Here is a 27,832-nt window from a genome sequence, read left to right on the forward strand (position 1 = left end):
GCTTTCAAAACATTCACTCTTCACCGTGTTCCGCGCAAACTAATGCTTCTGAAGGAGGCTATTTCCTTGAGATTAACGATGTTGTAAACAACAACCTAAATGCTTTCCTTAACAAGCTCTCCGTTTTGGAAAAATTTCATCCGTTTTGCCAAAACCCTACTAACAACAAAACTGGCCCGTACTGCATTTTCTGACTTCGTATGTTCTTGAGTGAAGAGAGTTGTTGTTTCTATAATCCATTGTACCAATAATTTGAAACAATGAATGTAAATTTGTTGTCATCAGAATCAGTTTCAAGTCTGTTTTGGCCCACTCGATGGAGAGCAACACAACTGTCATTTTTATTTTTCACGCATGCTGCGAGCAGCAAAGCTGAATCAACAAAATGACAGTTGTCCCCCCTCCGTATCAGTGGTGTGCTAAACGCGAGCACTTTAAACTGATTCTGTCAGAGACCTGTTCTATATGTGTTTCGTACCTCAAATATCATGTTTCATAGAATGCTTGGATTCAGATTTTTTTCTTTCAATATAGCAAAACTTTTTGAACAAATTGAGCAAACCTGTCTTCCTTTTTTCAACGTGAACGTAAACTACTCGTGACAATGATTAATTCTTTTAAAGCGTCTTAGGGGAAATGCTACAAGGTTAAAAGACTATATTATTCTTCCATTTACTTCCACTATTAACTTTTTTATGTATCAACAAGCAGATACGTATTTCGTTTCCTACTTGAAACTTCTTCAGTGTTTGTTATCGACTGAAGAAAACATTGCTCATTAACTTTAAGGTGAGTTACGGCGGCGTCCAAAATGGCAGGCACAATGGCGTGCTATCCCTCACCTGCGTTTTGCTCGCACAAATGTAAATATTTAGGCGGTTGCACATCTGAGAATCATTTTTCGTGTATGCTGCAAGTGAGCAAAGGTGAAAAACTACATTTCGCTGTTGCCTGACGTTTACTTTTCGAGTTATGTGCCCTTTAAAGCGTTAGGTCGATTTTTAATTGGACTTTAACGCGATTCACCTTAAATATGGTGTGTAGGTAGAACTGCAGGTAAAAATTAGGGCATGTCGCTTGGACCGATTCGTCGTCGTCCGTGGGTAGTAATCTAAACAGCCAGGTATATCCGTTTCTCGATCTTTGTTAAGTAAGTTTATTTGTTTTTGTTTGTAAATTTCTAAGCTTTCGCACGTCAAGTTTCCAAGGATTTTTATATGTCAGAAGTGATATGTTGTCTTTGGTTAATTGATGATCTTCGTTAAATATATGTTCGCTACTTTAGATTTGAAATGATAATGTATACCTTTTTCAGTGTCTTTGTTTGCTTTAGTTACTTCTGCCAAATGTTCTTTGAACCTCGTGTCTAGTGTCTGTTTTTCTGTCTATGTAGATTTGTCACAGTGTGGCATGATATTTCATAAACTCAGATTTTCCTAATGTGTCAACGGGGTCTTTTGTGCTTCCAAGTAGTGTCTTCAGTTGGTTGTTCTGCTACTGAAAACTAATTCGATACCAATTTTCTAAATTTAGAGCGTAATGGTCTGGTTATAGTATGGTCAAAATTAACGGATACTGTCGCAATTCATTTGTTATTGGTGATAATGTAGTTAATGATTTTCTGTACTGGGTTTTCTATGTTTTGTCTATAATAGCTTGAATAGTTCTAGTTGAGTATCCGTTTAGTCTAGCTGTTTCAAAATGTAATTTAATTCTTTCTTTTCCTGTGACGCTAAGTGAAAAGTCTCAGTCATGTATCATGTGTGGAATGCGGCTGCTTTGTGTTGGTGTGAATGGTTAGTGTTGTAACTCTTTGTGTGTGTGTGTGGGTTTTCGAAATTTCAAAATTCATTTGTTTGATTCTCTAACTATTAAAACATCCAAAAGGCAATTTTCCGTCTTTCTCTTGTTCAAGTGAACTTGATATCCTATTGCATGTTAATGGCTTCTGGATTGATGAAGGCGTCTTTCCTAATGATGCTGAAGATATCATCTACATATCTCACCATCGCTCAGGAATGGCCTTTTCTTCAAACTTTTCAATGTCATGAACAGTTCACATAGAAAGGGACAGAGGATTACCATGTTCCTTTTTTGCTTGTAGTATTCTCCTCTGAATGTAAAAATAGCTCTTCTATGCAAAGTCTTGTTAATTTTAAATACATGCTCTTTTGTCTTCCAAGTTGCGTCTGATTTTTGTCTGTAACCAATATTCCAAAAGACAATAGCTTTTTACGGGTACACTTGGGAACAGTGCACATCAAATAAAACCATTATCTCGTCTTCTTCGATATTTCCTGAGTTTTCAATTTTCAATAAACTGTTTTGTGTTTTGTACTTGTCTAGTGTCTGTTTGATGTGTAGAGTGTTTGAATTCTTTGACTATTTTGTATTTTGTGAGTTGGAGATCCTTCCGCAGATATTATTTCTCTGATTTCGTTTCGGGTTTGTGAATTTTTGTTGTCCTCTAATTCTAGGAAAGTTTTGGAAATTTTAAGTCGAGGCAAATTTTCAAATATGGGTTTACATTCTTTGATGGTTTTATCTACTTTTTCACAATATCTGTCAAGGATCTTTTCTTTGTTTTCTGTATGGACCATTGTTAAGCTTTTCTATCATAAGGTTATCGTAATTAATTTTATCTAGAATGACAATTGCATTACCTTTGTCTGCTTTCGTATAGAAAACTGGTTTGTCTTTTAATTCCTTAATAATGTTGGTCTCGTGTGTGTTGGGTGTGTGTTCTAGTGTCTAACTGTCTAACCAGACCATTACGCTCTAAATTTAGAAAAATTGGTATCGAATTAGTTTTCAGTAGCAGGAACAACCAACTGAAATACTTGAGCCAAAAGACCCGTTGACACATTAGGAAAATCTGAGTTTATAAAATATCATGCCCACACTGTGACAAAACCTACATAGGAAGACAAAACGAACACTAGACACGAGGTTCAAAGAACATTTGGCAGAGTAACTAAAGCAAACAAAGACACTGAAAAGGTATACATTATCATTTCAAATCTAAAGTAGCCGAACATATATTTAACGAAGATCATCAATTAATCAAAGAAACATATCACTTCTCAGGCATATACAAAATCCTTGGAAACTTGACGAGGGAAAGCTTAGAAATTTACAAACAAAAACAAATAAACTTACTTAACAAAGATCAAGGAAACGGATATACCTGGCTGTTTAGATTACTACCCACGGAACGACGACGAATCGGTCCAAGCGACATGCCCTAATTTTTACCTGCAGTTCTACCTACACACCATATTTAAAGTTAATGAGCAATGTTTTTCTTCAGTCGATAACAAACACTGAAGAAGTTTCCAAGTAGGAAACGAAATACGTATCTGCTTTGATACATAAAAAAGTTAATAGTGGAAGTAAATGGAAGAATAATAGTCTTTTAACCTTACTCGTGACAAACTTTATTGGAAACGTTTCAAGTTTTGATTAAAAACTTACGTATTAATTAATTAACAATAAAAAAGAACTTCCCAAGCCAGCTAGAAAAACTGGTGGGCCAAATCTGAGTTTATTTTTCTTAGCGCCGCGGCCACAAAAATGGAGCCGAGGGCCGCATCTGGCCCGCGGGCCGTACGTTGGGCAGCCCTGGTTTAGATGGAGTAAAATCAAAGAGCAGAATTTTTGCACAGAGTGTAGGACAACACTGATAGATGTATAATACGCTACACTTTTTGCCTTTTCGTATACAAAGTATACGTTAAAGCTAATGTTCGCTCCAAAAATAAACTTTTTATGGAAGGCCCGGAGACCCATAGTTTTATTACCGATCGAATCACTTCGACAAATTGAGGCGATGTTTGTGTATGCGCAAGCAAATCTCACTCATTTTTAGGTACTTATCCTTGACCGATTTACTCGCAATAAGTTGCATTCGAGGTAGAAAATTTGCTGGATCGCAGCCTTTTTTAGGAGGAAGCGTGCGCTGAAAATAACTCCAGTGAAACACTCCAGTGTATTTTCAGTGCGCGCCTTCTTGTGTGCATTTTTTTGACAGTTTGACATGACATTTAGTAAATTCAAATATCCTTCTATTAGTTGAACTTACTTAGTTAAGACTATAAAATCGTTTAGATGGAGTAAAATTAAAGAGCAGAATTTTTTGCCCTGAGTGTAGGACAACACTGCTGGATCGGACTATGGGCTCCAAAGCTATGGCCAAAATACATGTTTACATGAAACACGCGTAAACAATTTTCACTCATATTTTTATACATTATACATATACATTATACATATACATTTATCCTTGACCGATTTGCTCACAACAAGTTGTTTTCGACGCGAAATCCAGTCTCATTTTCTTTTAAAAATTGACTGGATCGGAATGTGGGTTCCGACGTTGTGACCAAAATACATTTCTTTACATAAAAAACGTGGAAAATATCTCACCCATTTTTTGGGTAGGGGAGGAGGTTCGGTTGTGGGCACCGTTCGGTTATGGGCACCCCTACACGGAAGAACTACCCAATAGTGAGTTCAATTCACCCAAACTCGAACATGCGTACGGGTAGCCAAAATTGAGTAAATGGGGTCGAAGTAGTTTGCCTTTACGCCCATGTTAAAAAGTACCCAACGGAAAATTTATTTACCCAAATGGAGGTTTATTTCACTCAATTTCGACCGCAGGTAATAAAACTCAAAATTGGCTTCCCATTGAACTGGCGTCGTTGGATTGTTTCGCTCTTTTTTTTTGACAACAGAAGAAAGAGTGGATGAAAGAGAAGAAAAAAAAAATAACTCAAAAGTAAGTTTATAAAAACTCAACGCTGGGTACCTTTTTTCTTCCGTGTACGTATCTTTTGACAGATAACTGATCATTGGGGCAACATTATGCCTGTTGATGTTAATAATAATAAATAAATAAACAGATGCTGTCATTCTGACGACCGTTATTAGTTTGCTATTGTAACATGATGTTTTGTGCTCAATATCAAACCGGATGGGATCTCTACTTTGCACTAGGAACCAATCATTTTTTTGCGAAAAAAAACAACACAAAAGTTTTTTTGGCCTTTTTTCAAGTGTCATAAACTGAAGTGATTTTATTCAAAAAGTGGGTTCCAATGCATAGTTATACAGTAAATTTAATCTATTTTGAGGCTCAATGACAATTGCCATTAAAATTTGAGCGCGAATTGCGAAATTCGGTTGTGGGCACCTTTATCGGTTCGGTTATGGGCACCCTTATTTTATTGACAAATCATTATTAAATATCGTTTTAGTTGTCCCTTAACTTATTTCAAATGGCGTTTCCATGCAGTTTAGCAATACGTACCGAACAGCGCCATCAGCTTTGTTTTATTTCTTCTGCTTATAAATGGTTAAGGACACTCCTCACGGAATCCAAGTTTCGAAGTGCTCGTGTTTTCGGGGGCATACCACTCGATACGGAGGCGGCACACAACTGTCATTTTTGTTGATTTAGCTTTGCTGCGTAGCAGCATGCTTTAAAAAATAAAAATGACAGTTTTGCGTTGCTTCTGTATCGAGTAGTGTGCCCCCGAAAACGTGAGCACTTTGAAACTTGGATTCCGTAAGGCGTCAACTTAAACCCTTTTGAAGCGCATCTTTAAATGTTCAAGTAGATAGAAGTAAGAAAATGTTTATTTTTTGCTCACCAATCATTCACACGATGATGTCAGTTGGAATGTAAATTTAAAAAAATTTAAAAAGATATATATAACAGATAATGCACGCGAATTAAGATACGGAATGCTCAGTTGTGACATGAAGACCACTCAGTAAAATATGATTAATTACCGTACGGTTAGTAACAGCAATTACCGAATAAATAGTCAGCCGGAGTAAACTATATAGTTAACCGAACCAACCAGTAATACTAATAGCAGAAATCAGTAAATAATACGAAATTTAATAAATTTTGATTGTGGTTTTCTTTTTAACCAAGAATTAGCCGAAGCAACAGAATAGTTCAGACGAACATAGTCAGCTAAAAAAGTGGCAAACATCGAGCGTACAATTAAGTGTTTATTATTATAAACACCTGAACTGATAGAAATTAAATCGATTAGAGTTTATAAATAATAGAATCATAGATTAATAATCCAAAAAATAATAACAAATGACAAACAAAAGTGCTTTTTACCCAACTAAGACTGAGTTTACAAAATCGAGCAGAATGTAAAAAAATATTCATTATAAGCTTACACTCTGAGAATACCTACACTGGCCATGATCGCATATTTATAACATTTGCATATTGGTTGATTTTGTAAATCATTTGTCAATCCTCCCTGCAAACTCAATCATTTCCAGCTTACCATAGATAAGCAAGATAATAAAGCCTACATATTTTACTGTTGCGGGATTAGATGCAGTAGATTGTGCTTTCTGAAAGATTCACGAGCTGTTGAACAAAAAATGCGAGTGTAACAAATATGCGATCATGGGCAATACACTGCTGATAGATTTTACTATTAAAATTTAAAAGAATGACTTAAAAAACTTGAAAATGAGAAGTATAAGTTAGGAGCCGTGACTCACCAGTGATTGCGATATATCAAAGAATGAAAATCATAAATTGTTTCAAAGAACAGTTCACACCCCCCAACCAGAGCTGGTCATGATTTTCATATGGTGACAGCAGAAGATTGTCTGAAGCCCTCCACAAATCGGACGAATCCATCAGCTGTTTGTTAAGTTGGTTTCAGTTTTGATTTGGTTGTTGCATTTTACTCGGCTGATTTATCACCACATCATCACCAAGCAGATAAGAACACCACAAGCATAAAAGGAATCTGAATCATGCGCATTTTGCTCGAACCAATTTGCGGAGTGAAAATGTGTTCGTGTGGGAAGCAAAACTAGTATCGATGTCGGCTTGTAATTTATACAGCTCTCCTCTCTTTCTTTTGTTCAGTGTTCGCTCCATAACGTTGACTGATTGGAACTGTGATGCATACGCGAATTATGATTTGATAGCCTTTCGTTCCGTCGACCCGGCATGCGGCTCAATGGTCTAGGGGTATGATTCTCGCTTTGGGTGCGAGAGGTCCCGGGTTCAAATCCCGGTTGAGCCCAGATTTTTTAAATTTGAATTATAATTTCGCATTTCATCGTGTTCTATTTATGAACCTTTATATAGGGGAACTGCACCGTTTTCCATTTCACTGAACATATTCATCTCATCGTAAAACAAAGAAATACAGCACTAATTTCTTCATTTCATTTTGCTAACAGCGTGCTCACTGCTGAAAATCACAAAAATCACAAAAATAAGAAACAAACCAAATTCCTTTTGATTGCTTTGTTTTGATGGGATGAACATAGGAGCTATGAGATGGAGTACCTTTCCCTAATTAATTTTATTTGCTAATCAAATTATTTAACAAATAAAATCCATCTATTAGACACAAAATGGTAAGCATCATAATGTTTTGAATAATAATTCCTCGATTAGCGTGAACTATCGAAATTAAAATAAACAAATCTGAAGCAGCACTCCGATTGCTCGACAAACGTACTCGAGACAAACAACATACATGTAGATGGAGAGGGAAAACACCAACTCCGTCTCTATAGAGTGGGCAAGCGTGGCGGAGGATGGTTAGCGTATTTCCATTTTTGTCCATGGTTCGCCACAGGTAGACCTGCTTGGTTGAACGAACACTCACACAGTCACAGCGTATAATTGAATCTGAATTGATTTTATGGCTGTATTGTATATAAATGCCTTGTTAGGAATCTGTGCTTAAGTATGGTGTTTTACGCCTCCCTGTCATCAGGGGATGTAGCTCAGATGGTAGAGCGCTCGCTTAGCATGTGAGAGGTACGGGGATCGATGCCCCGCATCTCCAATTAACTTTTTTTCTACCTGTATAAAGGTTGCTGCTTCTGGACTTGTGGCTTTTATAAATCGGGACTGATTTGCGATTTGGGCGTAAACAAACATTGTTTTATCGATTCCGTAAAATACAAGCATTTTACTCCAAAACTAATTCTCCTATCTGATAAAGGAAAGCCTATTCTGTCGGATACATACGGTGTTCCGTTTTCCATCTCACTGAACATATATTCATCTCTTCACAAAACAAAGAAGTACGCTTCTTTTGGCTAACATGCGTGCTCACTGCTGATATAAATCACGAAAACAAAAAATAAAATACCTTTTCATTGCTTTGTTTTTGATGGGATGGAAATGGGAGCTATGAGATGAAGTTCCGAATCATTCCCCTACATAAATCGTTTCTTCGTCATCCATACAATTTTCATGCTCATTGGATTTGGAAACAATATTATGCGGTGTAACAGTGGAGAATATCATGAAGAAATTATCTAGACTTTCCACTTACAAATCTTATATCCGATTTGTTGTCAAGAAACTTTCTTAAATTACATGTTTCGGAATGCTAAGAATAGATAATTATGACTAAATCTGCAGTGCACTTCTTGTTTGCAACCAGTAATATTCATGCATATACTATCATCTCCAGATTTAGGAGAAAATTCATTTCGATGCTTTGACACATTTCTGTATAATACAATTGTTTTGACTGAAAAATAGTCATTAAAGGAGTAAATGAAGAAAATGTATTTTCATGGAAATATTTCTTTCGTTGGTTTTCAAAACTAGGACGAGATAGGGACACCTGTTGGCAGAATACACCATAACCCTATCGGAGATTGTTTTACTTGGCAATTAACATTGACTTGTCTATCTGAGAATGTACAGATTTTCCTATGCATGTCATATTTGTTGATGCCCTGAATCAGAAAGCAAGCATCTGCACTGCAGTGCATTTCGGAAATCAATTATCAGTCTTCTGTTTATTCACCGAAGACCGACAAAGAAGGCCTCTGTTGTATGACCACAATATGGACTGTCGAAACATGAATTGACTGGGCCGGATTAAACCGCTCAACGCCTTCAAGCATATAGGTAGTGCAACCCACAGACCGTGGTGTCGGTAGTATCATGATGTGTTACTATGCGACGAAGATGCCGATGTGAAATTTCTTATTACGGAAAAAATATTGTAAATTGTAAATTATTGGTTTCCTGTTTTTTTGAGGAAAAACTAAAAATTAATGTAGAATCGACGATGATTGGGTACATTTCTGATCGAATATTATGTCGAATTCGTTTTTAAACCTGGGTCAGTGCCAACCCGAACCCTGAATAAAAAAACATTTTCAGGTCCATCTGTCATTGGATATGTTGGTGTGCGTAGCATCGTGTTTGTTTTGATTTGAAACATATAATCCAGGACATCCAGTGCACTAGCAGTGCGTTGGCCTTGACTAATCAGATCATGATAAATAAAAATGTTCAAGTGCGTGAATATATGCAATTAATTATTTATATTCTATAATGCCGTGCACATTTTTATACATAGAATTCCGTATAGAATTCATGTGAAGGAGGAGATTTTTTTTAAGACACTCAGAAGCATGTAATAAAAATTCTCCAGGATACGCTAATTTTTTTTCCTCGCCACCCCTCCTGATAAAGGTAGCCTCACACCTCGGAAATATTTTCCGCCGGATTTTCAATGGGGCCGGGATTTTGATTTTCCTTGCCCAAATCCTGAAAACATATGTAAAAATACAGGGGGGGAAATCCGTGGACCAAATTCCCGAGTTGTGAAGCTACCTTAATGCTAGGATTTCCTTCTGAAATTCCTTATCTTTTAATAGTCCAACATAGAAAACATAACAACGTTTTGCTCCGGATGTTCCGGAAGATCAGGAATTACCCCGCAGGTTTCATCTCTACATGTTCCTTGAGGAAATCTTACGAAAGTTCCTTGTGGATTTTTTCCGGAAGTTCCATGAAGGATTCCTCAGAAAGTTCCTTGAAGGATTCATCCGAAGGTTTCTTCAGGATTTCCTCCGAAAGTTCCTTCAGGATTGTCTCCAGAAGTTCCTTCGGGATTTCTTCCGGAAGTTCCTCCAGGAATTCCTCATAAGTTCCTCCGGAAGCTCCACCAGGAACTCCTCCGGAAGTTCCTTTAGGAATTCATCCGAAAGTTCATTAGGAGTTCCTCCACTAATTCATCCAGGAATTTCTTCGTAAAACTTCCTGCTTCCTGGAGGAGTTTCCGTAAGAATTTCTGTTTTAGCTTCCGGTGAAACTCGTGAAGGATTTCCGGGGGAATTCCTGGAGGATTTTGCGGAAGATTTCTTGGAAGAACTTCCTCCAAGAACTTCCAGAAGAGCTCCTTCCCTTCCAGAGGAATTCCTCAAGGAACTTCCGGAAGAATTCCTCAAGGAACTTCCGGAGGAATTCCTCAAGGAACTTCCGGAGGAATTCTTCAAGGAACTTCCGGAGAAATTCCATAAAAACCTTCCAGAGGAATTCCTCAATAAACTTCCGGAGGAATTCCTCAAAGAACTTTCAGAGGAATTCCTCCAAATTAATTCCTGGAGCAACTTTCAAAGAAAATCCAGGAACAGTATTCAAAGATATTCCTAGAAGATTTTCAAAGGAATTCTTCTCGAAGGGATTTCTTGGAAAAAATATGGAGGAATGCCTGAAAGATATCGCCAATGAAAGAGTTTTTGGAATAATTTCAAAAGAAATTCTGCATATTATTTAAGAAAGAATTCTATTCGCTATTCCTCAGATATATTTGTCTGACAATTCTTAGCGGATTTTGTGAATGGGTTTCAAAGGGCATTTCCAAACTAATTCCATCCACCGACCTAATTTAGGACACAATCTGTGAGGAAAACCCTGAATGAACATATGAATATCTTCCCTAACAATTATTTTTGCAACTGAATCTAGACAACAGTACCGGATTAATTTCATTGAAAACTACAATAACAAATATAACGAAATTCCTGAAAAAAAAATTTCAACGCGCTTTTTATTTGAATAACAGACAGTTTCGTTTTTCCCTTCTGCTTGTTTATCCCGCCCAGTCCCACCCACTCATATGGTTTTGACAGTTGAAGTACAGTTGTATTGGTGAACCTGGTGCGAAACCGTGAAACAACACAGTGCGAACCCGACAGCTTTGGGGTTGGAACTAGTGCGAACCTAGTTCCAACCTGAGCGAATAAAAAAACACTTTGACAGCACTTAGGTTGGAACTGGTTCCAACCTAGGTTGGAACTTTTTAAAAACGAATTCGACATTAGTTATCCATGATCGGAAAGTTTTGCATATTTAAGAATGTAAGTATGAATGGGGCATCCTAAATATTTTCACATAAGTCATAATAAATCACACCCAGGTTTTTTTAAACGGTTTGGTTTCATTCGCTTAAGACGTTCATCGTCTATGAAACAATGAGTTTACCCCACGAAAAAATTCACAAAAAATCAAAGAAAATTCAGGTGGTATTTAAAAGGCTACGAAAGTGAGGGTTAACCGAGAAATTAACGAATTCCAAACGCGTAAAAAAAACCTGGGTGCATATCTGAATGATAATTGTGAACTGAGCAGGTGTTGAGTTTGGTTCTAGAATCTAAACATGCATTATGCTTCTACATAAAAACAGATCTGATGGCCTGAGCTAAAAAACGGTTTGAATGACCTTCGGTATATTGAAATGCAGAATAATATATGATGAACTACGCTTTTCGCTTCATCATGGTTGGTTATAAATCTGACGACCTGAACTTCAGAACATTTTGCATTGCATTGCATGCATTGAAATATAGGATAACAGGCATATAAGAATCTGATGAGATGAAATTTGATTGATGCCAAAGGCATTCGAAGGCCATTGGTGCTTAAACCTTACGGACTGAGCTTCAGAATGTTTCGCGAATTCTAGAATATTACCATTTAATAGCTGCGAGTTGCGCAGAATATACTCTGCACTTTAAGTTCTGCATGTATTTTATCATCTGAATATACAACACTTTGCCATATGCAGTATCAGCGGTAATGTACTGTACGTACCAGAGTAGAGTGGGGCAAAAGTACGCACTTAGTTTTCAATCGATCATGTGGCCCTTATGAAACAAGCTTCTGCATATCAAAAAAGTATATATTAACACAAATAAGAGTTATTAACATCTAATTGATGTTTAATGAGCATATATTAGGGAATGTTTAAAGATTACGTAACTCTTAAAGAGGGAGGGGGTCCTAAAAATGTGCATTTTCATACGAAAAACCATTGTTTTTTTTATATATACAAAAAACTACAGAGGTAAAAATAAACATCAGGTTTCGCGTGGCGCATACAAAGGCATTTTCCTTAAAGAAAGTCCACCAATCACGTAACGTAAAATTTGGCTATTTCATCACCCCTCCCCCCCCCTCCTACCTTACACTATTTGCATGTATCCTCTAAAAATATATGGATCGTCACACATCTCGCAACCCCTCCCAGCTAAACGTTGCGTAATTTATGTATGTTTCTTTTGATTAAATGAAATTATCATTTAGATGAAATTGTGTTTTCGTACTATGTTTAGGTGTACAACGAGTCCTAATACAATTGCATTATTTCGCTTCAGTGCTTTGTTCGCTAAGTCCTTTTTAACACCGAATTACTTCAACTTATCCTAAAAACTTGTGATAATTTCGAATTCTGTCCCTTTTTTCTTAGTTGTGGATCTTTATGCTTTGGAAGAAGTCTTATTTCGGCCGGAAATACGGGTTTGACGTCAGAACTTGAAGATTCATATGCGTACTCTTGCCCCACCGGTTCCTGCGTACTTTTACCCCACAGTCCCAAAAAATATTCAAGTAATGGTTTTGACTTCTTGGAAAACCAACCGGATTAGTGTTCTGTACCATAAAGTACTCTATACAATAGGTTATCGAAATGGTATAATGTTCACCTGATTGAACGTTTATATGGTAATGAAATACTAGTTGCGGAAACCCAATTATTTTTAGCAAAATGACCAAAAAGTTATCTAACTTCATATCTCCCTTGTTGTTTATTCAAATCGTTTACAATTACACATGATAATAGTTGGCCAGAATACCTGTCAAACTGATGCAGTGCTGCTAGTTTATCTTTTTTTATTACTTCAAAAAATCGAAAACGTACTCTTACCCCACGCGCACTCTTACCCCACTCTACTCTATAGATGACGACTCTGCTTTGGGGCCAAAAATCTGAATATTGGTTACCCCACCACATGTCACCGGGAGATTGTAGTCCAGACAAAGAAACCTCAGAGACTACGAAGCCACAAAAGGAGTTACATATTACATCGTAATATAATACACAGTTTCAGGTATTCCGCCTTGTTTCCGTACCAAAAGCTGACTGGTAAAGACGTACGACGAGAAAGTTGCGCTAGAGCCAAAGTTTTGACATACCGTGAACTCTCCCTAACTCGATAGAGAAGGGACCATCCCGTTAGAAAGGTTTCGAGATAGGAAACACATTTATAGCATGGAGATATAGATATATGATTTAAGGTCATTCGACAGAATGCCATTTTGCCGAAAGCGTCATTTAGGCAAATACCTTTTGATCTGTTAGGCCAAATATTTTAAATCGTTCTCTTATTAAATGAAGCGAGCAGTGAGGTGTTCGAAATGAACAGTGAAAAGTGAGAACTGAGAAGTGGGAAGTGAGTACAGGGGAGTGAGAAGTTAGTACTGATAAATAGAAGTGAATATTTAGTAGTGAGTATATTTAGTATGCGGTAACAAATGAGATATGCAAAGGCGCGTGATCGGGTGGTGGCCGATCAATGAGAGAATGTGCAGGTTGAGGATAAAAGGCCGGTTCTTCAACTTCAGCATAATCAACGTCCATAGCCCACACTCCGGAAGCACTGATAATGATAAGGACGCATACGAGTGCGGACGTGAGTACGACAGCTGCCCAAGCCACGACGTCAAAATCATCATAGGAGATTTGAACGCTCAGGTTGGCCAAGAGAAGGAGCTTAGACCGACTATTGGGAAGCTCAGCGTTCACCGGCTGACGAACGAAAACGGCCTACGACTAATTGATTTCGCCGCCTCCGAGAATATAGCCATTCGCATCACCTACTTCCTACACAGCCTTCCGTATCGGTACACCTGGAGATCACCACTGCAGACAGAATCACAAATCGACCACGTTCTGATTGATGGACGGCACTTCTCCGACACTATCGACGTCAGGACTTATCGTGGCACTAACATCGACTCTGACCACTGTCTGGTGATGGTTAAACTGCGCTCAAAACTATCCGCCATCAACAATGTTCGGTACCGAAGACCGCCGCGGTACGACCTAGAGCGACTGAAGAAACCTGATGTCGCCACTGCATACGCGCAGCATCTCGAGGCAGCGTTGCCGGAAGAGGGTGAGCACGATGGGGCTCCTCTTGAGGACTGCTGGAATGCAGTCAAAGCAGCCATTAACGACGCAACGGAGTACAACGTCGGGTATGTGAGACGAAGTCAACGGAACGATTGATTCGACGAAGAGTGCAGACAGATTCTGGAGGAGAAGGACGCAGCGCGGGCGGTCGCGCTGCAGCAAGGTACCCGGCAGAACGTGGTATCCGCCTTTTTCAGGAGAAGAAACGCCGCCTGGAAGAAGCAGAGTGCGAGGAGATGGAACAGCTGTGCCGTTCTCAAGAAACACGCAAGTTCTATCAGAAGCTCAACGCATCCCGCAAAGGCTTCATGCCCCGAGCCAAAATGTGCAAGGATAAGGATGAGAGCATCTTGACGGACGAACGTGTGGTGATCGAAAGGTGGAAGCAGCACTACGAGGAACATTTGAATAGCACTGAGAGTACAGACAGTGAAAGTTAAGGTAGCGGAGGAGAAGACTACGTCAGTTCAGCGGACGATGGAAGCCAGCTACCGGAGGAGTGGAAGGAAAGGGTTATATGCCCCAGCTACAAGAAAGGCGACAAGTTGGAGTGTGAGAACTTTCGAGCGATCTCCATCCTTAATGCCGCCTACAAAGTGATATCCCAAATCATCTTCCGACGTCTGTCATCATTAGTGAATGAGTTCAGGGGAAGTTATCAAGTCGGCTTCGTTGACGGCCGCTCGACAACCCACCAGATTTTTACAGTACGTCAAATCCTTCAGAAATGCCACGAATACCAGGTCCCAATACACCATCTGTTCATTGATTTCAAGGCGGCATACGACAGTATAAACCGCGTAAAGCTATGGAAAATTATGGACGAGAACAGCATCCCTGGGAAGCTTACCAGACTGATCAAAGCAACGGTGGATGATGTGCAAAACTGTGTAAAGATCGCGCCGGGGACTAAGACATGGTGATGGACTTTCGTGCCTGTTGTTCAACAATGCGCTAGAAGGTGTCATGCGGAGAGCCGGGTTTAACAGCCGAGGTATAATTTTCAACAGATCCAGTCAATTTATTTGTTTCGCGGATGACATGGACATTGTCGGCCGAACATTTGCAAAGGTGGCAGAACTGCACAGCCGCCAGAAACGTGAATCAACACAAGTTGGATTGGTGGTGAATGCGTCAAAGACAAAGTACATGCTTGTGGGCACCGCCTGGGAAGCAGTGTTACAATAGACGGGGATACCTTCGAGATGGTCGAGGAATTCGTCTACCTTGGATCCTTGCTATCGGCTGATAACAATGTTAGTCGTGAAATACGAAAGCGCATTATCTGTGTAAGTCGGGCTTACTACGGGCTCCAGAAGAAACTGCGGTCAAAAAAGATTCACCTTCGCACCAAATGTGTCATGTACAAGACGCTGTCCTTGTCCTCTACGTAAATGAAACATGGACAATACTCGAGAAGGACTTGCAAGCAATCGGAGTATTCGAGAGATGGGTGCTTAGGACCATCTTTTGCGGTGTGCAAGAAGACGGTGTGTGGCGGCGAAGAATGAACCACGGGCTCGCCCAGCTCTACGGCGAACTCAGTATCCAGAAAGTAGCTAAAGCCGGAAGGGTGCGCTGCAGGGCATGTTGCAAGAATTCCGGCAACCCTGCAAAGATGGTGTTCGCTTCCGATCCGGTAGGTATACGAGACGGCGTTGAGCGCAGCGAGCGAGATGGGACAGTTCTCAGTTCTCACTTTTCAATTCTTACATCTAACTTCTTACTTTTTAATTCTTACTTTCCACTTCTTACTTTCTTCTCTTCTCTTTTTCACGATCCGAAATTCTCATTTCCTAATTTTTACTTTTTACTTCTAATTCCTCACTGCTCACCAGTGTTGCATTTTGAGCTGAACGCGTGCTAAAAACTGCCTGTTCGTCCTGAAAACTGAACTTGATCTTAGCCATCTTGAATCATCGTTCAAACAATTCATTTGGCACTTGTTCAGTTCTTGTTTTTGAACTCGTTCAAAATTACAACTTAGGTAATAAGGAACAATCTGAGGTCCGGGGAAAATGATTTATTATAAATATGCTTTTATCAGCAGAATGCCACATTGTATTCGAATAGTGTTTCTTGAGACATTTTATCCAACAGCTTTATGAATATTTTTTCACCTGTGCGTAGATCGTTAGATTTTTATAAACCAGCTAGAAGCCATTGTAGAACGTAGATAATTTGAAATAGTGATTATGGTGGAGGAAACGTTTTTCTTCAAATTACATTTACTATTCCAGTAATATATATCCAAGCAATATATAATAGGATTGGGTAGTTCGTTACGTTGCGTTTTCGTTTGAACCCATAGGCATTGGCATAACCACAGGGGGCAGGGGGGGCTATAGCCCCACCTAGAAACAAGTTAGCCCCCCTAGAATTCCTACGACTTTGCATGAGTATGGCACATATCTAGCGCTCTGATCATATCTGGGCGTAACTGCAAATAATGAATTCTTATCATCTCTCTCTACAGTGAGTTTAATATATTTTATCATGTTTTCTGACTTCGAGAAATTGATATATCTTGGGTTAGGAATGCTAAACACGAAGGATATTACGCTCCCGTTATTCTCAGCCACACATATAATAGCTTAAGGTGAATTGCGTACGAATCTAATTTCTAAAGTATACTATAAGTATAGTTATAAATTACACTTCCGGAGGGACATAACGCCAAAACACAACTCGTTCTCAGTACGCACAAACAAGTTTTTGACGTAGAACTACGTCTGTCTTTTCTATATTGGGGTACACTTTACGATTATAAAAAATCGAAAAACGTCACGAAAATATGATAGACTTTGATCGTTAATATCTTTCGATATTAATCCGTTTCTCGACGGATTTTCAATTTTCTTGGACCATTCGATCGAGGAAAAGTCAACGCTTCATACCTGAAGTACACTGAAATCGTTATTAACGCGGTTTTTTACACGAATCGCTTTTGATGCGATTTTTTTTTTATTCAAATTTTGGGACTTCCGTGGTTTATTCAGACATATTTTAGGATTTACGCTATTTTTTACGTTGTTTTAATTTAAGTGGTCCATATCCTCCGCGTAAAAACCGACTCCAGTGTGTTACAATATTTATGTATGATAATATTTACTATTGAAAACTTGCTAATAATTAGCAATCGGTTTCGGTGAATCAGTCAATCTCGTAAGTGCATCACAAGCTTCTTCTTCCATAGTTGTATATTCCAACTGGAACTTGGCCTGCTTTTCAACTTAGTAATCTATTAGCATTTTTTTAGTAACGAATGAAAGCTTTCTATGCCCGCCATTGCATTAGTATGTATCTTGTGTGGCAAATACAATGGATACACTATGTCCAGTGTATCGGAAATGTTTCCCATCCGAAAACATACTAAATCGGATCGACAATCGTTCTCGCCATCACCGGATACTATGCCTTTGTTCCAAAGGCTAACTGGAGACCTCAAGTCAGCATAGACTTAAAATAATGTAACTTACAGGCTTTTATGCAGTGCAGTTTGTTTCCGCTAACTCAAACGCGCGTTTTCTCTCTAAAGCTTGGGAGCGTTTGACGGCAGCTTCTCGCTTACGTCTATGCAGATATAGGTGCTTGGAATCATCTTCGCTGCTGCAGTGGATGCGTTCTGGGAAGCTTTCTTTGGCTCATTTTTACTGATTCCTAGGTGTCTGCCGGAGTAAACGCAATGTCCACGCAACCCACGTGAAGGAATAATAATTATTATCAATACTTCTTTGTCGCGTTTACTCTGACTTCCTCCATAGAATGACCACCAAACGCCGTTGACAGACCAGCTACCACATAGGCTTTTCTGTAATGAGACACCGGAGTTTTTGACTGACTCAGTGAAGAGTTTTTTAGATGTGCTTATGTTCTATGCATTGACATTTGTGCTGCCAAAATGAGAAATGAACCAAGGTGAGAGATAAGGACGGGCATGGTTACAGTCATTTTGGGACTCTGTCGAGAAAAATGTTGGAGTTGAAACAGTATTTTCATGTTGATTCAATGCTGATTGAATAAATAATAGAAGTAACAGGCTAACAGAACAAATACAATAGGTGAGATTTTGATTGAATGAAGACAATTCAAGTTAAATACTAAACTGCCTGTAGACAACATGAAAAAGACAATTGTTTAACTTGAGCGGGGGACACTGGATGCTTAGGTTACTAAAGAATTTTTAACAAATCTTGACTTTTATTTATCAGCAAATCATCAACTCTTTAAGATTTTTATGGTTACATTGCGTTGCATTGCATTGCGAGTATTTTTTTAAGTGTGCCTATGACCTCTAGCTTTCCAACATAACCCTTAAAGATGCATGGCATTTCTGAAAGGATTGTCAAGAAAAACCTTTCGATATTGTGATAGCTGAGTACAACGTATCGTATGCCTGTAAAAGCAGACATTTTGAAGGCATTTCTTTCTGCAGATTTCTGTGGTAAAGTATTCAAGCGATGTTGCTGCTATTTCCCGAAAACTTTGAATTTCCAATTATCTTGATAATCCGAAAAAAAAAATCCATAATCCTTGAAATCCGAAAAAAAGCTCGGTAAACCCTGAAGTTTCAAGGAGAGGTAACTAAAATGTAAAAAGACAGGAACACCGTCTTCGACCAGAGGTCGTACAGACTGAGCGCTTAACACTTAGCATGAGACAACGGACAGGACACATAACACCCAGTGGACCAGTGGAGAATTTTTCGATCACGAAAAGTTTCCTCCTTACCGGATCGAACACATACTCCCTAGCACATGCGTCTAGACGATTGACGTCGCTAACCGCACGGCCATGAAGCCCACAATAACTTGAAATTATTTCTAATGGATATGTAAAACTCGAAAGTCTTATATATCTAAAGCTCTTATGTTTTTTACGTATCAAAGTTATTGGGAATTCCACGACATTTCTAGATTTTTATGTCACAGTCGTCACTGAATGTATTGAAATAGCTGTTTGGTGGCCAACTTGCGGACAGTTGAACGTAAACAATATTTTTTTTTGTCTTTGGCTGTAAAAATAGAAAAATTTAGCCCCCCCTAGAATTTTTCCTTAGTTACGCCAATGCCCATAGGTACTTATTATTGAAAGTTCAAATGTGCTACAAAGTTTTTCAAAAATCATCCAAAATACAAGAGGAATGCGATGTATTTTACATCAAATGTCAAATTATGAAAAACATGCCAATCGTGATAGAAATTTTAAAATCATACTACCGCTTTTTAAATACATACTACAGAAACTACCGCTATTGTTGCTCCCGGTCTCTGTTCCTAAGCAACATTTAATTAAATGCCTAAAACTCGAACAATTTAACGAAATAGTATAACCCTTGCTTCATCATCAAATGATTGGCATCCAACAAAATTTCAGCTATTCAGTACCCAACAAAATTTGAACCATTATGGCTGAAATTTGTTTAAGATTCAAAGCACGACGATAAAATGGCACCCAAAAAAATATTTTGTTTCACTGTCTGTAATGACTTATATTGTTATAAAACTTATATTATTAAATGTTGTGTTCGGCTCAAATTGAAAATACTTATTAAAAGACGAAGTTTTATAAAGGATAACAATGGGTTACCTTTCATAAAAATTTAATTTTAATGTTAAAAATCAAGCACTACTTTAAAGTGTTATGATATTAGAAATATTACAGCACACTTCATTAATTTATCAGCTGAACAATGTATGGGGAATATGTCCTAATTACCCCGTTATAGGCGTGAAAACTAGAACTAAAATGTTAATTCACGTAAGATAAATGGAAACAAATCTTTATTACCAAAAGCTTTATTTCATATCTGAATGAACTATTCGAATCCATCTTTAAAAGAAAATTATTAAGCTACAATCAGACGATCTTCAGCCATGCTATCCACCTATCCACTTATGACAAACAATTGAACTAGTAATCATTCAAACAGTTGGTACATTAGCATTCTTAAGGTTTTCCTTAAACTCTTAGTGCATCCAACCAGACGAGCCGGAAAATTGCCATTCACCTTGATAAATCTCGTCCAGCTTCTCTGCAATTGAGACATAATCAATCGAAAACGTTTCGATTGCTGTTTTGTAAATAAATAAATCTCGGCTCAGCTATAAATCGAATCACTGCTCAGCGAGCGGAAGCCTGTGAACCGCACGCCAATGACACAAACAGACAATAGGCTTCGATCGATCTGTCTGTGTAGGGGCAGCACAAGCCAGGCCACGGCTACCCACCTTCTGTGCAGCAATCCGAGCCAACGCTCCCGAACACCCAAGCGGAAGGCAATCGCAGCTTGAACCACCGATGAGCATCCGTCAGTCAGACAGCCCAGCCACCCGGCGCTTTACCCATTATTTACTGTCCTATTGAATTTCCAGCCGTGTAAGCAAAAGCGATTCTCATTCGTTTCTTTCGATCTGGCTTGACGCTATTATGATCAGCTTCTCCAACTTACATACTAACTTACATGAGTTTATTTTTTATTATTTTTGTCATTTTAGGTTTCAGACGCCTAAAAATTAATCATATTGCAATTAAAATTGTTTGTCCCTAAAGTACCTATGTCCAATAGAGAGATTCAAATTTTGACATTTAGTTTGTATGTAAATAACTATGAGAATCGCCACTTATGTGACAGGCCATTCCGTGACGTAACCAAGAAACTTTTTAAATATGATCAACACGCGTTGACTTCATAGAATACGTATTTCCTAAGCTGAAAGACAGTTGTTGCTTATTAATGCTTATTAGTAATGATTGATATTGGTGCTGTTTTATTACGTATTAAATTTAAATTCCTACGATTCAGTATTTCCTTCATAACTTTTTTTGCAAGCATAAAATCGATTCGCAACAAAGACGATATGTTTACTTGCTAGATGTTCACTTGTCATAGGACGAGTTAGTACTATCCCATATAATTCCACCACTAAATTGTCACTTCACATACAAATAAAAAGACTTTCCTCTAAAAAGCTCAAAAAAAAATTCTTATCAAAAAGGTTTCCCTATATTGCCAACTTATTCATTTTTTTTTTTTAACTAATTTTATTTGCTAATTATCTAATACATGCATTCATCTCTTAGACTAGGTGTTCCGTGTTTTCTTAACACTATCATCCTTATTTGCTATGTTATATTTTTAGTTATTATTAATACATTTCAATTGCCTCTGGCAGTTAGAATTTTTCCTCTGGTTGAATTAAACCATGTAGGAATTACAATGTTTTCAACTAATCTTAACCTATTTTATACTAAGGGTACAAGGAGTTAATAGTTGCAATAGAAGATTGCAACGATTTTTGTCTAAAATTAGAAATTATTTTGTTGGACATTTGTTGCAATGTCTCAATATTTGAAATTCTATGAAGTTCATCACGCAGAGAAAATCTACCTTTTTGTACTAAAAAATAAAATTATTGAAATATTTTTTAAACCCAAATATTTTATTTTTAAAATCAAAACTGAAATATATTTAATTCAAAAAATTTCATTTTTGTTTCTACTGCAATCCAGTGTAACTAGTTTGTGGAGTAAATATTTGAAAAAAAATACAAATATAATTATTGTGATTTTATTTTCCACACGAAACCTTACCCAAAAATAGAATAATTGATAATCACAAGAAATTTTATATAACATTTAAAATAAATTTTTGGTAATAATATTTATTTTATTTTGAATTTAAGAAAAATCTTGTTGAAAGCAAAAATTTTTCTTTTTGAATTTAAAATATTTTTTGTACAAACAAAAAAATATATTGTAAATTCAAAAAAATTTATTTTGTGTGCTGTTTTGAAACATTGTAGAAACAACAATATTTTTCGTCTAATCAAATCTGTTGAATTCAACAAATGAAATTATTAGCCGGGGAACAATAATTATTTTTGTTGTTTTTATACACAATATCATTGAGTTTAAAAAACATTTCTCTGCGTGATTGGTACTATACCACGGAGGCAACTTCAGAATCATTTTCAGAATTTTATTTTGAATCCTCTGAAGTGCCTTCTTTCTGGTATTGCAGCAACTAGACCATATTGGCACAGCATACAACATGGCAGGTCTAAAAATTTGTTTGTAAATCAAAAGTTTGTTCTTAAGGGTCTGTCTCATTTGGAGAATTAAACTTAAAAGTGAAAATTAAAAAATCACCCCGTTGTAAGAATGGCTGGTGCTACCCAGCAATTCCAATAAGACATCGATGGAAAATGATTCGATATCTGTCAAAAGTAATCTTGCCCTGCGAGCAGGGTTATTTGATAATTATTGAAATGTCACTTTTAAGTTTAATTTCAGTTTAATTATCCAATTGAGACAGACCCTAAGTCAAAGTTTTGATTTTCTGTTTGTAAGTGGATATAGACACTTAATATATTTGTTACATTTGGCTTGAAGGCCTTCAATGTGATTTTTAAAAGTTAATTTTTGATCTAGCAGAAGTCCTAAATATTTAGCTTCGCTAGACCAATTAATTGCATCAGTTTAATAATGTACAGAGGAAAATTAAAATTCATCAATTTTACAATCAAACCTTCATGCCAAACACTGTCAAATGCTTTCTCTATATCAAGAAGAGCAACTCCAGTCGAATATCCTTCAGATTTTTTGAGCCGAATTAAGTTCGTTACTCTTAATAACTGATGAGTGAAAAATATATTAAGCTCTTTTAGTGGAATGTATTAAACCGTCTAAGACGAATTAAGTACTGTACGGAATTAAATGGACAGTACTTAATTCGTCTTAGACGGTTTAACTGATGAGTGGTTGAATGCCCATGGCGAAAACCAAATTTCTTATCAGCAAAAATATAATTGTCATTAATATGAACCATCATTCTATTTAAAATAATCTTTTCAAACAGTTTGCTTATTGAAGAAAGCAAACTGATTAAGGATAACTAGAAGCCTCAGCTGGATTTTTGTTCGCCTTCAAAATTGGAATAACTTTGGCGTTTCTCCATTTATCTGGGAAGTATGCCAGTTGGAAACATTTGTTAAATAAATTGACCAAAAGGATAAAGAGCTCTCAGGAAGTTTTTTGATAAGTATGTAGAAAATACCATCATCACCCGGGGCTTTCATATTTTTAAATTTTCTAGTAATAGATCTCACTTCATCCAAATTAGTTCCCAACGAAGGGTCAAAAAGATTATCTTGGTTGAGAATGTCTTCGAAGCTTCGTGTAACCTGATCCTCAATTGGACTAGTGAGACCTAGACTAAAATTATGGGCACTCTCGAACTGCTGAGCAAGTTTTTGAGCCTTTTCGCCATTTGTTAATAAAATTTTGTTTCCTTCTTTGAGCGCTGGAATTGGCTTTTGAGGTTTTTTAAGAATTTTCGTTAATTTCCAAAAGGGTTTCGAACTGGGATCCAACTTCGAGACATTATTCTCAAAGTTGGTATTTCTCAGAATAGCGAAACGTTTTTTAATTTCATTTTGCAAATCTCGCCAAATAACTTTCAACGCGGGATCGCGAGTTCTTTGGTATTGCCTTCGCCTCACATTTTTAAGACGGATCAGTAGCTGAAGATCGTCGTCAATAATAATGGAGTTGAATTTAATTTCACATTTAGGAATTGCAATGCCTCTGGCTTCTACAATTAAATTTGTCAAAGATACGAGAGCATTATCAATATCACTTTTGGTATCGAGAGGAATATCAACATCAAAATTCCTATCGATATACGTTTTATATAAATCCCAATCAGCCCTATGATAATTGAAAGTAGAGCTGATTGGATTATAAATGGCCTCTTGTGAGATTTCAAATGTCACAGGAAGGTGATCAGAGTCAAAGTCAGCATGAGTTACCAATTGGCCACACAGCTGACTTGAATCCGTTAAAACCAAATTAATTGTCGAAGAATTTCGAGTGGATGAAAAACAAGTTGGGCCATTGGGATATTGAATAGTATAATATCCCGCAGAACAATCTTCAAATAAAATTTTGCCGTTGGTATTGCTTTGAGCATTATTCCATGAACGGTGTTTGGCATTGAAGTCACCAATTACGAAGAATTTTGATTTGTTGCGAGTCAGAATTTGAAGATCAGCTTTCAACAAATTCTTTTGCTGCCCATTGCATTGAAAAGGCAAATAGGCTGCAATGAAGGAAAAGTGACCAAAATTTGTAATGACAATGGCGACCCCACCACAGGCGCTGTCAAGACGATCATTGAGACGAAATTTGAGCGTTTGAAAAATTTCTATCCGTCGAATCTGGGATCCGATTGGAATTTCCCGTCATCAATTTTGCACGGGAATTCAAAACTTTTTTGCGTGAAGGGCATTCCCAGAAATTGGATTTATGATTGCCCCCACAATTTGCACATTTAAATTTATTGGAATCTTCTCTCACAGGACATGCGTCCTTGGCGTGAGAGGTTCCACCACAAATCATGCATTTAGCATCCATGTGACAATGTTTGGTTCCATGACCCCACTTTTGGCACTTACGGCACTGGGTGGGGTTTTGGAAATTTCCCCCAGGCCTGCGGAAATGTTCCCATGTAACACGGACATGAGACATAATACAGGCCTTTTCCAAACTTTTCATATTATTTAGTTCACTTTTGTTAAAATGAACTAAATAAAATTCTTGAGAAATCCCCCTCTGGGAAGTACCAGAGTGGGATTTCTATTTCATCTTAATTACTTGGACTGGTGAAAATCAAGTAATTGAGAAATTTCAATTTTAATCTCATCCAGTGATTTGTCATCACTGGGGAGACCTTTCAAGACGACTTTGAACAATCGCTCAGTTTTGTCGTCGTATGTGAAGAATTTATGGCGCTTCTCAGTTAAATACTGAAGAAGACGTTTGCGATCGTCAAAGGATCCCGGCAAAACGCGGCAGTCACCCTTCCTAGCAATCTGAAATGAAACCTTGATCCCCTGAAGGTTACTCAAAATCTCATTCCGAAAGCCAGAAAACTCGGCAACAGATACCACAATTGGCGGTATCCTTTGCTTTTTCGCATGAATCGAATCACCTGGGCTAGAGGTATATTCGATTTGCTCAATTTCATCATTAATCAAATCGAACTGATTGCTCAGTTCGATTGGAGAAGAATTATTTCCGATATTAGAGTTAGAAGGAATATCTGAATTCTCCAGCTTCCTTCTATTTTTCCGCGCTTTGGCAGGACGGTCTTGAAACCTTGTTTCTTTGAAGGAAGTGGAGAATTCAGAGACTCCTTCCTCTTGTTTTTATTAATGCTCATGGCTGAGCGTGGAGACGTGACCTTCTAAGAGGTTTTTCCCAGAACGGTGTCCCTGCAGGATTACCACCGCTTGTCGGAATTTTACTTCCGCAAACGGGTCCAACGTAAAACGAAGGCACGGGTCCTTGCAAAGATCGTAACGGGATCAGTGGGTACAAATAGCGCTAAGAAGCACCGTTGAAATTAAAATAGCTTCGGGTAGTATTAAAAACTTCCTTCCGCAAATAGAGAAAGAACCGCACAGCACGAAAGCACGATGCGGTCTGCCAACTTATTCATTTATTTTTAGAGATCAATGGGCAACATTGCGGAACGGTTTTCCACAAAAAACTCCAATGTCTATATTTAGAACAAAATTGAAGAATTATTTTGACATTGTTTTTTTTTTATTCAGACTAAAGCCGAAGTGGCCTGTGCGGTACATAAGAGTCTTCTCCATTCGGCTCGGTCTATGGCTACACGTCTACGGAGGGTCCGCAAGTCATCGTCGAGAACCCTTTTTACCGGGTTACTGTTCGACATTCTGGCTACGTGCCTGGCCCACCGCAGTCCCAGCCGCTCATGCAACTCGTGGTTCATTCGCCTCCTCCACGTACCGTCCACCATCAGTTCCCCACCATTCGACATCTGGGCTTAATCTACGAGTGAGATTGCTCGAATGACGTGAGAAGAGTCGTATAGCCCCATTTGAATAACATGGTCACCTCACGTGAGAATTGCTAAAATCGACTCACCTCGCGTCACTCGACTCGCCCAGTTGTTTCAGTGTGATAATAAAAAAATCAAGAAAGAACTGTTTGAAAAATTGTAGCTTTTTATGTCGATTTTTTACGCATGTTTTGTTCTAAAAGTTTTCGAGTTCTTTCAGGTCGCTTTTTGCCTTTCTCGTACAACTAAGTTGTACCGAAAGGCTATCATTTCACTCCAAATTCGAACTTTTGATAGAAGTCCCGGAGACCCATAGTGTTATATACCATTCGACTCAGCTCGATGAGCTGAACAAATGTCTGTCTGTCCGTGTGTGCGTGTGTGTGTGTGTATGTGTGCGTGTGTGTGCACAAAATGCCATAAAAACATTAGCGAAATTTTCACATAGAAACTCTTAACTGATTTTCTTGCAACAAGTTGCATCCGACAGAGACTAAAACGCTGTTGATCACTATTGAATTTCATAATAATTGCAAATTGCAAAAAATAGATAATATTAAAATAGTGATGAGACATAGTCACATAGAACAATAATGTGTTATGAAAATTGCCTTGCATCTATGAATATTTTATCCGTGGCTTCCCATTAAGAGTTTCATCGCACTATAAAGATGCTCGTGTTGCACGCATTTAGGCGTAAGTATGCTCTTCGTTCAGTTTCATAGTACTATGAAATTGTCCGAAAGTGAAAATTCGAACATAGGAAATTCGAGAAACTTTTGGCAGCGCCATCTGTCGTCTAGTAGTGTAAATTTTCCATCATAACATTAGACGGTGTAACTGTTTTGCCTTTCTTGTACATCATCGAGGTGCAGGGTGGTATATGTAGAGTCCTGATCGAGGTGTAAGCGTAAAGGCTACATTTATTACCTTTTTGCGCGAGAAAGGCGCCATCACCGTTAGGTGGATTAATCTGGGTTTTAATTTTACTCTCAAACAAGTGAGGTAGATTAAAGTATGTGATTAGTATAGTGTTTCGTATGAAATTAATTTCTTCATAAATGCAGTAACAATACTGTAGCAACATAGTACTTTTGAGTAAATATATGATGAATCTTAAAAGCTATCGAAGTATTTCGTAAATGCTTACATCGGACCGAATATCTGATGTTGATTTATAAGCACTTTTTCACTTGGACTGTCTTTAGACGATCCCCACCGATGTGTATCCAAATGAGTGTCTAGTATAGGAACGAAATGCGTTCATATTTTATTTATGCACTTGTTCTCGCACCGGTTGTTTCTATCAAGGTTGTTGAAGTGCAGTCATGCTTCGCACCGGTGGTGAATATCCGGTTGCTATTGAGGCAAACACGGAAATAAATAAAATCAGGAAAAAATTATTATTTATTTTCAAATCTTTCAGAACGCGCTCCAACTTTTGTAATATAAATATGTGCGTAATGCATTTTTAGATTATCAGATTAGCTAGACACACATCTGCTAGATGGCGCTAGCTTATATGCAATAATTTAGTGAGGTGGATATCTCGAGATCTATAAGACTTAGAAAGATTTTGTCTTCTACAAAGTTGATCGGTTAGCCATAACATTTATGATGGAGACTAGTTTAGTTTGGAATTCATACGCATAGCGACGCTAGTGTATGA

At 37.8% G+C, this 27,832-nt stretch overlaps 1 non-coding gene across 1 annotated transcript; it reads left to right on the forward strand.

Annotated features, from left to right (window-relative positions):
- Positions 1-7,004: 7,004 nt before the first annotated feature.
- Positions 7,005-7,076, forward strand: Trnap-ugg (transfer RNA proline (anticodon UGG)). Its single transcript has one exon. It is a non-coding gene; the product is annotated as a tRNA-Pro (tRNA).
- The last annotated feature ends 20,756 nt before the right edge of the window (positions 7,077-27,832 follow it).

Source organism: Armigeres subalbatus, chromosome 3 (genome assembly GCF_024139115.2).
Source record: "Armigeres subalbatus isolate Guangzhou_Male chromosome 3, GZ_Asu_2, whole genome shotgun sequence".
NCBI lineage: Eukaryota > Metazoa > Arthropoda > Insecta > Diptera > Culicidae > Armigeres > Armigeres subalbatus.